Genomic DNA, 13,534 nt, shown 5'->3' on the forward strand with positions numbered 1-13,534 from the left:
GCGCGTCGTTTTACTCTGGCGTACTGAATAAAAATCTCAGATTTTTATGTTGGCTCTTTGATTTACGTGTATCAAGAAATTTGCATGTTGTCCCACAACGTTAAAAATCGTGTTATAAGCAATATGAGCTATTGACGTCATTCCGATACCACAGCCGGCCGTAGTGGCCGTGCGGTTAAAGGCGCTGCAGTCTGGAACCGCAAGACCGCTACGGTCGCAGGTTCGAATCCTGCCTCGGGCATGGATGTTTGTGATGTCCTTAGGTTAGTTAGGTTTAACTAGTTCTAAGTTCTAGGGGACTAATGACCTCAGCAGTTGAGTCCCATAGTGCTCAGAGCCATTTGAACCATTTTTGAACCGATACCACAGAGTGAATGATGTACTTTTGGTTTCAGAATTAAGAGTGGTTTACGATGCCATCGAAAGCATAGTAGGACATTGCTACGTTAAGTACGTTTTTTTTCTGCGTAGTGGCGTATGACCTTGCAACCATTAAATTAGTTACACTATAAATAAATAAATAAATAAATAAATAAATAAACACAACAAATGGCTAAACTTTATTTTTCACCTACAGGGCGATTCGGAGTCTTCGCTGCATAACTAGGCGACAGTTTTTGCTTTTGCCTCGGCACCATTCATTGTTCCTAGGAAACCAATGGTTTGAGAAATTTCTGCAGTCCTGTGCAAAGGCGTTGCGTATTTCCGACGACAGATTAGCATTTTACAGTTTTGGTTTTCAACTTGGCAGCATTGCTACCAAGAAAGCAATGCAGATGCCCAGGAGTGCAGCAAACTCAACACCGTTGTTCTGCTGAGAACAGTGCTGCTCAGTAAACATGCAAAAATCTCATCTGCAGATGGAGCCAAGCCTCCGAAGTGCATTATAGTTTAAACGTACAGTTATGGAAGCAGCCTATAAAACATGTCACAAGTCACACTTGAAGGGTATCTCTGAATAACTGGTGCTAAATCGGGCAATAAGTAATAGTAAAGCTCTGTGCCGTTTCATCGGCCATAAGTATATGGATTCTTCCCGATATAGCAGTAACATTAAAACTGAGGAATGTTCGCGTGGACGCGCAGTAACACTCGAAGGAGCAGAGCCGTTAAATCGATTCAATACGAAGCGGCACAAATTTGCGAGCCTTATCCCTTTTTTGATCGGGCCAGGAGAACTGCCGTACTTTAGTGCGGCTCGTTAAGCCGTACACTGCGGGGTGGTGGTAGAGGGAAAAAGAAAGGCGGCTGCCGGTAGCAGGTGGCCAGTGGCCGGCTGTGACTTCAGAGGGGTGGAGGGAGGGAGGGCAATCGCGTCGCCCCGGCTCCGTGCCAAGCCAGCCGGTTATTTGCTCGCGCGTTAATTTGCTGCCCGTGTGCAATTAACGTGGCGGCAGCGGCGGCGGCTCAGCGAGGAGCTGCCCTCCCAATTAACTTAACTTACTGTTGTAGCCGTCTTGTCTTTCACGTCTTTACGCCAAAAGCCAAGCCTGTATCAGTCGTCCCGGACTTTCGTCCTCAGTTGAACTATGTCACATGGTTCTTGTATTTCATCACGGTGAGTTCATAGAAATTTCAATGAGCAGTTTTTATAACATGGTCCTCACTAAAGCCGTCAGCACACGGACCGTGCATCCGAACGTTGAGCGTGCCCAGTTTCTGACGTCATAGCGTGGAGTAGCACGTTCGGGAGTTCCGAACATGCAGAGCAATATCTGGCGTGTCAGATATTCTGAGCGTGCGTCTGAGCGTTGACCAATGAGATGGCACAACGCCATCTACGTCACACGCACGCCGTCTCCCTTCAGTACGGAGTTGTAAGGCGCCATATTGGCATTCATTTCAAGCCTATATGTATATATGCCGTTTCTGAGCACCAGCACATTGAGAATCACTGGAAAACCCGTTGTTAGTTGTGTGATTCGTTCCAATAAAATAATGAGAAACATCACATTCGTGGCAAAAGAATTATTGTAACGAGCGCATTATAAGATTAGGCTATTTGAAGGCAGCGACACACTGAAGATCCGCCAAAAACACATTGTTCTTCGTACAATTTGTTAGAATTAAATTTCAATTAATAACATAATTATCTACGATTCATATTTTTAGCAAGGGGTAACACAATATTTTTAAGACATCGGAGCCTGTTGTTGGTTTAGCGTAATGAGTAGCGTCTCTGTCCAATTATGTCTTTGTTGGGGCGGTGGTTCGCGTCTTAACGCTCCCAACCTTTTTTTCCCTAACATTCGCGTTTTTATTTAGTTCTGATACTTCATTATTAGTTTAATATAAGTATATGCTATAATATTTGATGTTATGTAAATATAAGTTCACCTTTTTTTAAGGGTGACTTTGTTCGATTGGCTTAATTACAAGACAGCTTGCGCTACTTGTATAAAGATATTTTGCTCCTTTTTCTTTTACGCTTCTTAATTCACATGTTGCAAAGATTCTGCTACTGGGTAGGAACAGTGATCAAGTAAGACTGACCTTGGGGTTTTACTGAAATGTGGGAATGATGAAATAATGTTTATCTTATGCGGAGAAATATTCCAAATTTGTACCGCACTGTTTGTAATGGAACTTTCATAAACCTGTGTCCTTATTGATTCGACAGGGTGCTTTCCTTTTCGTGGACGATGGAGGAAATGTGCTTTTTAATAGAGCTAACGTGGGAATTTTACGCGCGCCCGTTGAGTAAACAGTGTGATTTACGAACTAGAAACATCCCTCAAACTGCCGCTGGAGTGTGATGCGATCGCGTATCCACTTTGGGGCCCACGTACAGTATGCACAAGTCGCATCGTTCCTGAGCGTTCAGCAGCACGTTGAACTTGGCACGCTCAACGTTAACGTTCGACAGCACGGTCCGTGTGCCGACGGCTTTAGCGACTGCTGAGAGATGTCGTGAAAATGGTGTGACGTATCATTTCCGGTCTGCGCCTGTGTCGCTCGCCGAATGGCTATTGTGCCCACCAGAGCCAGTGTCTGGGGGAGGGTGGTGTTCTCCAACTTAGGAGTGATGGACCAGTCGTTCCCTAATCCACCCAAATGAGTTTTCGCCGCAGTCTGAATGGCTGGCTGAAAGGTTTGCCGCTGTTTTCCGACACCCGTTGTGGTAGAAGTTCTAAAGCAGCAACTTGCAGAATCTTAACTAGCGGGAGCAGGAAATGGCCAGTGACATTGCCTTTGTTTTGCTGCAGATTCTGATTAGCTGAAAGATCTGTATGCTAAACACAAGGATGATGTGTGAAGTCAGTAAGAAAAGCAAGAAAAATGTTTGTTTCGTGTACAGCTCACCTTACTTCTCGCCGTGTCTCCTTTGAGGGACACACACGTAGCCCAGCGATCCTCCAGCTTTTTCATCCTGCCGGAAAAATTGTCTCTCGTAACTTGGCAACATATTCGTTGACTGCAACTATTCATTTGATGAAAATTTCTTCCCAGCGATCCAAAGTTCCAAGTTAGGAAAGAGCAAGAAATCACTTGGGGCTAAGTCTGATGAGTGGGGTGGATGAGGACCCAATTCAAAGCCGGCTTCATGCGCTTTCGCTATTATTATCGCTGATTTGTGGGATGGTGCACTATCCAGTCAACGCAGGTTTCAAGTGATCCAGCAGTGAAGCGTAATAGGGTCCACTTATGGTTCTGCCATTTTCGAAGTAATCAATGAGGATTATTCCCTGGGAATCCCAAAAAACAGTGGCCATCATCATACCAGCTGACAAAATGGTCTCTGCCTTTTTCGGTGCACCTTCACCAGCCTTTGTTCATTGTTTTGTCTGTCGTTTCGTCTTTGGTGTGTAGTGATTGATCCAAATTTCATCAACACTCATGAATCGGCGCAGAAGTCTTGCGGATTGCAATTAAACATCGCCAGACATTGTGTTGCGATGTTGTGCAGGATGCGCCTTTGCTCGACTGTTAGCAATCGCGACACCTACCTCACACACAGTTTCTTCATAGCCAATTCTCCGTGAAAGATATTGCGCACTCGCTCAGTTGAGATGTCCACAGTCTCAGAAATCTCACGAATCGGCGCTCTTGCTTTACGATGTGATGGATTTTGTCATTAGTTTCCTTTGTGGTGATTTCGGTTCGACGATTGGAGAGTGTTTCGTCTTCTCTCGTTTAAATTCATTAACCAAAAGTAAATGATCATGGTCTTCAGTGATTGTGCAGAGTCCTGGTGAACTCGATCCCATTCAGTTTTGATTTGTGCGGCAGTCCAGCTCTTCAAATGAGAATGTTAAATAACAGCACGAAACTCGGTTTTCCCCATTTGCAGTCGCAGTCGACAGACTGACCAATTCAGACGGCTGTCAGCAGTGCACAGTAAGCTTTAGATTGCTGAAATTCTGTATACTATCCTTGGTATAATCAAGCTAATCAACCATGAAGGCGCAACGAAAGTGTTTCACTCTTTAACTGAAATTTATCAATCATATCAAGCTACCCGTTCAATTTCATGGATCGGTGTGAACCACACGAAATCAACAAATCACTCGGCATCGAGGTTAGGAAGGACGTCGTGGACCCTATGAGCCGGAGATGGATTTTAAAAGAGTTGGTTGTATGAAGCCGAGAGCGAGTGATCTTCAGCGTTCAGTATAGTCGCAGAATGAGTTTTTCACTCTGCAGCAGAGTCTGTACTGATACGAAACTTGTTGGCAGATTAAAACTGTGTGCCGGACCGAGACGAACTCCAGACCTTTGTGTTTTGCATGCAAGTGCTCTACCTAGCTGCCCAGGCACAACTCACGACCGTTCCTCACAGCCTTACCTCCACCATTGAGCGCTTGACGCGAAAGGCATAGGTCTCGTGTTTGAGTCTCGATTCGACACACAGTTTTAATTGCCAGGAAGTTTCATTAGTATAACTCTATTGCGGTTTTTGAGAGAAAGGGGCGACTTAATGAGCTAACTTTTGCGAGGTGGACATAGATCTCATACAAAAACATGGAGACATCAGCTAGCTGGAGCTAGTGATTGATAATAACGAGGCGCATTTGCCCTGTTCTTATAAGAGACTAAAATTCTGTGTGTTGCAGTGGAAACTTGTGGCGTTTTCGTCTTTGTCTCTCTTAACTTTAAACTGTTATCCCGTTTTGTTTACGGAGGAGGTGGTGGTACAATCCGGTCGCAGACAGTGTAGTGACTGCTTGCGTTGCTCGCTTCCAAATCAAGTGATCTAATCTGAGAGTCTATTGAAAGCAGTTGCATTGTTATAGGGCATTGATGACGTACATGTAGGTGGCGACAATTTTAACCGTCACACGCAGGTTAAAGCGATGCTGGCCAGCCTTATTTAGCGTTAGAGTGTATAGGATGTAACGGGTATAAGTGCAAATGTTTTTATATGTGGTACCTTAATACGCACACCCATCGGTGTGTTGATTGTTGTTTCTCTGCGTCGAGCAGTCTTCTTACAAACACACGACAAACTTTACGACGTGATTTTTTCGCACGGTCATACTGGAGCGGTAAGTGGACTACGCATGTCAGTATAGATCGACCATTTTGCGTCCACACGTCAACATCTGACCTGCTGCCCAGGGGAAAATAAGCTACCTAAAAACATACGACTTGTAATGTCTATAATTAGTAGTCGGCAAATGATTTAAATACTGATGTAATGTTGTTAGTACATCGTCCTCAGTTACCAGCAGAAATATCTGCACTTAAACTCGTTTGACCCTTTATATGTAGCAGTGTACAGGAATAATCGGGGTTCGCCAAGAAATGTTCCTGAGGAAGCCTATACAGTAGTACGTTGCGTAATATGTCTTTGTCACGCGTGTAGCACGGCGGTAAGATTGGGCGTACACTGGCTGCGGTCGGGAGTTGATTTGGATGCATACTACGTAAGCCCCGTGGACAGGACGAATAGGAACAAATCAACGTCCTGCGTGACTGGCCGTCGTGACTTAGAAAAGAGACACCCAACTACCCAACTGACGGCGGCTGAAAGCATAAAACTCTCCTCCTACTGCAGTCTTCGTTTGCATTCGCATCACGCTATATGACATTGTCGAGCGGGTGTAAAATTAAGGGAGAAGAGGCGATAGAACAGCTCTGCTTAAATCAGAGTCGACTGCAGGTTCGGTTTAACAAACATATTGTACTCTTTAACACATTTCCAAGAAGATTCATACATTTAATTAATTAGAAAGCAGTGGCTGGCAAAAGTGCTATTATTGTTGGTTATCGACAGTTTAGGGACCAGTAGACAGCCGTCGGTCAGTAAGAGAAGGAACATACACGCACAACGAATTATTGGGACAGTGCTGCAAATATGGTAATTATCAGAGATTCCCGGCAGTCGAGAGACATTCTGCCCAACGGTGGTAAACGGCAGTAGAAGAGCAGAGTTTACCTTAGCGATGGCATAGAGGCGTCGGTGGCCCAGGGGCGGTCGTAATTGTGAGTTTCCGTCGTGCTTCTCTGATGGTCGTGAATTGCGTGCAACGAGAATGTAAACTGTCTTACCCAACGAAATCAGCAGCTTCCCCAGAACACAAGAGACTATAAGCTCCCAAGTAAACCACTGCAACACGGCACCTGAGTTCTAGATTCCTATGTCCTGGACGGTGACTATTAACTGCGGAAGATGCGTGTTACATGTAGATCATCCAGTAAACTAAGATCCTGTTCAAAATCTCGGCGCTCAGAGAAATCAGTCGACTGTCCAGAGGAGGACTACTTTGTACAGACAATATGAGAAGGCTATGCAGACCCGTTATGTTGCCTGACATCTAAATGTTTTAAGCCACCTCTCCATCTTAGTGAAAATTACGAACATCTTAGTGGAATGGAATAACGACTCGCAAAACTGATGGAAAGTTCCCTTTGCACTTACGTGTCATTATTACCTATTTAGTATACCCTCGTATCATCGTAAAATTAATAACAACAATTAAACACTCATTAAGAATTCAATTTTCTAAGTTGTTTCTCGCTTCAAAGAGTTTCTATGCTTTAATTGCACTAATTATTTTCCTGTATACTAGCAATAAAAATGTAAAATCGTCGTGTCTGGCTGTCTGAAAATGTTAATTTCCAAAACTACTTGAATTTTCAGGGGGGTTTTCACAGATAACTTGAGCGTAGCTTGGGGGCAACGTATAGTCTTCATGTAATCAAAATGGATCACAGAAGAAAGATATCGTAATTTAAAGTTTTTATCTCGTATGAAGAATTTAACGCAACGTAGGGAATACTCTTTGAAAAAGCTGTTTACTTTTTTACTTTTGAACTGCATCATATTTGTGAAGATGCTTTTATTGATTGATGGGTTCTACGTAATAAGATTAATCTTAATGAATACACTGCTTATACAATCCTCGACGACTTTAGTCCATGCTTCCGTTGTTAAATGCGAAAGTAACTCTCATCTGCTACGTTTTCACGACTAAACTGCTGAAACGATTTCGATGGAATTTGGTACGAGGATTGCTTGACCCCTGAGGAAGAACATGGGCTACGTTACGAAGTTAAAACACAGAAAAAAGACCTCTAAGTGTACGAAGTAGGGGATGGATCATTTTTCGCATCAGAGAATATAATTATGTTACAAAATTATTGAATTTGTTGCATAATGTCCATGTTTTATGACGTCACATCATGCAATGGGATAATTGAGTGGTGATGAGGGGTGAGGCACATCACTAGCTATGCGTACCAGAACAGGCAGACACGTGAGGGCAGCTGGCATTATTTTCACGTATAGTAGCTTAGTTACTCACCATCACTCATCGTAACAAAACTTCGTATGCGAGCGCAGCCGGGGATAACAGCTGAATTATTTAATAAATTCTGCCACCCTTAATGAATGTGGCATTACAGTGGTAACATGGGTAAAAGATGTCAATATATTTGTGTATGTCAATGTTATGTGATATACCAGATGGGTCACAAAGTTAGGTTGGAGAGAATGGGAGAAAGATGGTACTTCGATTTCACACAGAGGGCTTTTCGGCATTAGCACCATGCTTACCTTGCATTTACGGTGAATCCCCCCCCGGTGTGAAATTCGAAAAGAATGGAAAAAAAGTGCATGTGGTTATGTGGTTCCCGTGCGTAAGAATGATAAAAGAAAGGAATTGCAGAATTACTTATCAATATTCTTAGTTTTTGGTGCAGAATTCTTGAGCATATTCTTGCGGGATATGTCTGTAGATGTGTCAACTTGCTTACCGCTCTAAAATAAACGAACTGACTGATGTTGGAAATTTGTGGTAAGTCCTATGGGAGCAAACTGCTGAGGTCATCGGTCCCTAAGCTTACTCACCTCAAAATCTAACTTACACTAACGACAGCACACACACCCATGCCCCGAGGGAGGACTCGAACCTCCGACAGGGCCAGCCGCGCGAACCGTGACAAGGCGCCCTTGACCGCACGGCTACCCCACATGGCGATATTGTTTCTTCCTGTACATGCTGTATGTAGTGCGTTGGTAGGAAACCGGTTAGCGAAATAACAGCCACATTTTTGTACTTCTCATTTATCATTATGAAGTTTTTCCACGAAGAAGCGACGGACAAATCATGTTGAGAGATAATGCGTTTAACAAATTGGGAAAAACTCATAATATCGAATTACAAGACCAGGACAAAGCAAGTGAAAAGTTCCAAGAAAGTGGCGTGCATCTGTGAAAGAAATCACGTACAGGACGCTAGTGCGACCAATTCTAGGATATTGCTCCAGCATTAGGGGTCCTTATCAAGTAAACAGCACAGCAGACACTGAAACATTCGCTGCTACAACTCTGACAGGTCGGTATAGTTCATACGAAAGTGAAACAATGATGCATTGGGAACGTAAGTGGGAACTGTTGGAAGAAAAGCGACGTTAATCTTGCAGAAACCTGGTGGCCAAATTAGGATAACCGATATACAAGAAAGCCTATGCGACAATTCTGTTGCCACCATTGTATATCTCCCCTAGAGACCGTATGAAACAAAGAGGGATGCAGTCATCTTCCCACAGCTGAATTCTCGAATAAACCATAAAGTCGCCAATATTTATTTGCAGTGGATGGTGGCTTGCGGTGTGTATTTATAGGTGAAGATTTCTATCCTAACGAGTCCATTACATGCTTTGTATATACGATTTGTTTGCATGTGTGGCAGCGCACTGGCCTTGTACCCAAAACCAGATAGCACTGCTTTCCTTTACTGTTGTCTATTTCGGGCTGTTCTAATACACGAACGGTAATTCAGGGTTGTGCAAACAAGATACGTGTTTACACTGCGACTGTGGCTGAATCGTCGCTGGGCGGTATTTTTGCGGGCTCGTTTGTCGCAGTAGCTAACCGGAAACTGCGCGAGCTTCCGGCACGGCACGCAGCGCTGCATCGGACCGCGGCGGTGGAGCAGGAAGAGCGAGCGGTTGCGACCGGCTGCAGCCCAAGGCCGCGCCGGCCCGCCGTCGCCCACTGCAAGGTCACGCTGTACTGCCTCTGCCGCTGCTGGCTGGCCAGCATCTACATTCTACAGGGTAAACCAGAGCTTCACCGACAAACTTTCGAGAGTTTCTTCCGGGATACCCTCTGAGTATTGTGGTGTAATGGTCTAATGATGTAATTATGATTTATTCGGTTTGATACCGCACTTATCCTTGTTACTAGGGAAATACCTTCACAACTGTGATGAAGCCTGGAACATTCAATAACTAAAACGTACGACTCACAACACAGGGTAATACAACAAACTTCTGAAGAAATACGGTACTGTAATGTGGTTGCCGTCGCTGCGGGACCAACTCAGCAAAGCGTTCATTGTGCCGGTCTTCCATTCCATTCATTGAACCTGCGTACACGAATACGTACTGGCCAACTCTTCATCAGTAAACCGATACATACAGCTGTGTATCATTGTTAACGTGCAACACTACCGGAAAAACAAACCCAAGACAGAACCGAGCAGTACTGAATGCAAGCTTGTAGGCGAAGAGTAAAGTGGGTACTTCTGTTCTCAACAGCAGGTACCGTGAGCAAATGTAACAAGACACACAACGCATAGTATCGACATTTGGTCTGTTCTGCACTATATTCGGTGCAACACAGATACAAATCTGATAGGGACAAGAAAGCAAAAGAAATGCAGTAGCCCTATAACCAGCCATGGATCCATTATATCAAAATACTCAGAAGGTATCTCAACAACCTCTGAAAGCTTATCGGTGGAGTTTTGATTCACCTGTATATAGCTATAGCCCTGCCTGCCGCCACGGTTCAGACGGGGATATCGGTGGTGGAAGTAGAATGGCAAGAGGTGCGTGTGAGATTCTACACAGATTTTGAGAAGGAACTTGCTTTCCTTGTAGTAATAATTTAGCATAGCTCACTGGAGCAGCGAAAGGTACCTAGCAACTGGATAAAGGCGCAATTCGTTCCCATTTTCGAGCGGATCGTAAGACAAATGGATGTAATTATAGGCCCATATCGCTGACGTCAATCTGTTGCAGAATTGTGGAAAAGTTTTTTATGCTAACGTATTATGACGTTTTTGGACAACGAAAATATCTTCTATAAAACTCTTCATGGATTCCGAAAACAATGGCGTAGAGGCTTCAAAACTAGCCCTGCAGATGTATACCATGAAGAGCTGAGTGGCGGGTCCAATACTCAGACCAATGATACCATGCAACAACACTGTGTTCTGATCGACGATTGAAGACTCATGGTCTGGTTGATGAATTTCTCCGTGTCTGACGCACCAACACTTATACGATTATCACAGAAAAGCTCATATAACTCGAACTGTATGAAAGAGGGCGCTGAAAATCCTTGCCGATAAACACAAAGAGCAAAGAATGATAAAGTCACTACTTCCGCGGAGCTTTGTCCCATCTTATCAACAAAGCGAACTGCCAAACTGAAATCATTACATAACATCTATGCTGCCATAACTGCTGGATAGGTTGGCGTGAGACTTGCCGAAAACACTTAAACTTCCTGTCTCGTCAGGTCAGCGCGTATGCACGTTTGAGGTGTAAACTGATTCAGTTTTGGATTCTGAAGAGACGGAACCGACGCAATGCGACGCGTGTCATCACCAGTCCAACTGACAGTACATGTTGTAGCACAGTCGATGTAGACAGGTGCACACTCATTGCAGTGCTCCAACTATCAGTCAACGCCGTGGACAAAACTGTACAGCTCGCTACAGCCATGTGGACAACGTGGCGACCATTTCATGTCATTGTCGCACTGTCATTGTATACAGCCCTTCTCCTCCACTGGTTCTCCACATGCACTGCTGCTGCTTTTCCATCCCCGGTATAAGCCAATAACCACTGTATGACAAATCCGAAGCTTTCTAAGCCAACCGCACGTGATACTGTGCCCTTTGATGTCGGTGAAGAGTAGTGGCACTTGGTGTTTCCACATCATACGGCATTGATACTTGTAGTCTGGTTAAAATTACTTGATAGTTGACGTCTGTCACTTGCCGCTACAGTGTTGCCACGTCGGCTGCCGGTACCGCTCGGTTATAGGTGACACTCAAAGATGGTGGTTAACTTCACAAATGCTGTTAATGTGTAACGCGGACCGCCGCGAGGTACACTATGTGATCAAAAGTATCCGGACACATGGCTGAAAATGACTTAAAAGTTCGTGGCGCCCTCCATTGGTAATGCTGGAATTCAATATGGTGTTTGTCCACCCTTAGTCTTGCTGACAGCTTCCTCTCTCACAGCCGTAAGTTCCATCAGGTGCTGGAAGGTTTCTTGGGGAATGGCAGCCCATTCTTCACGGAGTGCTGCACTGAGGAGAGGTATCGATTTCGGTCGGTGAGGCCTGTCATGGAATCGGTGTTCCAAAACATTCCAAACGTGTTCTTTCGGATTCAGGTCAGGACACTGTGCAGGCCAGTCCATTACAGGGATGTTATTGTCGTCTAACCACTCTGCCAGTCCGTGCATTATGAACAGGTGCTCGATCGTGTTGAAAGGTGAAATCACCATCCCCGAATTGCCCTTCAACAGTGGGAAACAAGGAGGTTCTTAAAACATCAATGTAAGTCTGTGCTGTGATGGTGCCACGCAAAATAACAAGGGGTGCAAGCCCCCTCCATGAAAAACGCGATCACACCATAATACCACCGCCTCCGAATTTTGCTGTTGGCACTACACACGCTGGCAGAAGACGTTCACCGGGCATTCGCCGTACCCACACTCTGCCATCGCATTGCCACATTGTGTACCGTGATTCGTCACTCACGCAGCGTTTTTCTACTGTTCAATCGTCCAATGTTTACGCTCCTTACACCAAGCGAGGCGTCGTTTGTCATTTACCGGCGTGATGTGTGGCTTATGAATAGCCGCTCAACCATGGAATCCAAATTTTCTCACCTCCCGCCTAACTGTCATTGTACTTGCAGTGGAACCTGATGCAGTCAGGAATTCCTGTGTGATGATCAGGAGACGCCTATTACACATTACGACCCTCTTCAACTGTCGGCGATCTCTGTCAGTCAACAGACGAGGTCGGCCTGTACGCTTTTGTGCTGTACGTGTCTTATCACATTTCCACTTTACTGTCACATCAGAAACAGTGGACCTAGGGATGTTTAGGAGTGTGGAAATCTCGCGTACAGTCGTATGACACAAGTGACTGACCACATTCGAAGTCCGTGAGTTCCGCGGAGCGCCCCGTTCTGCTTTCTCACCATGTCTAATAACTATTGACGTCGCTGATATGGAGTACCTGGCAATAGGTGGCAGCACAATGCACCTAATATGTAAAACGTATGTTTTGATCACATAGTGTATGTCGGAAACACAACATGCTCTGTAAAAAAACTTATTTTAAGCGGCCAGTGTCTGAACTACGGCAAACGACGCGTTTTGTAGCCCTAAATCTAAACACTTACGTCGTCAGCAACCATAATCTCGTGATGTGCAGTGTAGCCGAGAAAACGGCGGAAGAACGACAGGAAAAATCAGTTTCAGCGCCAAAGACAAACTGTAATATCAAGCTACAGGCACAACGTGGGGAGCACACGCCAACACTGTGAGAACCTCTTCTCTTGCATTGTATTACTCTGCCGGAGAATACGCAAGCCCGGTGTGGTTCAGTTCTTGCCATGCCAAAACAGTAGATATCGCTCTTAATGATACATGTCGTATCATCACGGGGTGCCTGAAGCCTACTCCTCTGGATAAACTGTACAGCCTCGCGGGAATTGCACACCCCGACATCCGCCGAGAGGTAGCAGCAAAAAGTGAGAAGAAAAAAATCAGAAACTTCTGAAGCTCACCCTCCTATATGGCTATCAACCAGCAAACCCACGACTAAAATCCAGAAAGCCTCAGATATACCGAGGCTCTAGTTGGGGCACCACAGCAATGCCGAATCGAACTATGGCGTGCAAAGCTTACCAGTACTGTTGGGTGGATTACACCAAGCGAAAGACTACCACCCGGCTACACAGAGAATTGGAGTACATGGAGATCCCTCAACAGACTATGCTCGGGTGTCACGAAATGTAAGAGCAATCTGGCTAAATGGGGTTTCCTAGAG

The 13,534-nt window shown here is 44.9% G+C and overlaps 1 protein-coding gene across 1 annotated transcript in view; it reads left to right on the forward strand.

Annotated features, from left to right (window-relative positions):
* LOC124595905 (serine/threonine-protein kinase 26-like) overlaps positions 1-13,534 on the forward strand; it is a 180,192-nt gene that overhangs the window by 116,019 nt on the left and 50,639 nt on the right. The window lies entirely within an intron of this gene.

This window comes from Schistocerca americana, chromosome 2 (assembly GCF_021461395.2).
Source record: "Schistocerca americana isolate TAMUIC-IGC-003095 chromosome 2, iqSchAmer2.1, whole genome shotgun sequence".
NCBI lineage: Eukaryota > Metazoa > Arthropoda > Insecta > Orthoptera > Acrididae > Schistocerca > Schistocerca americana.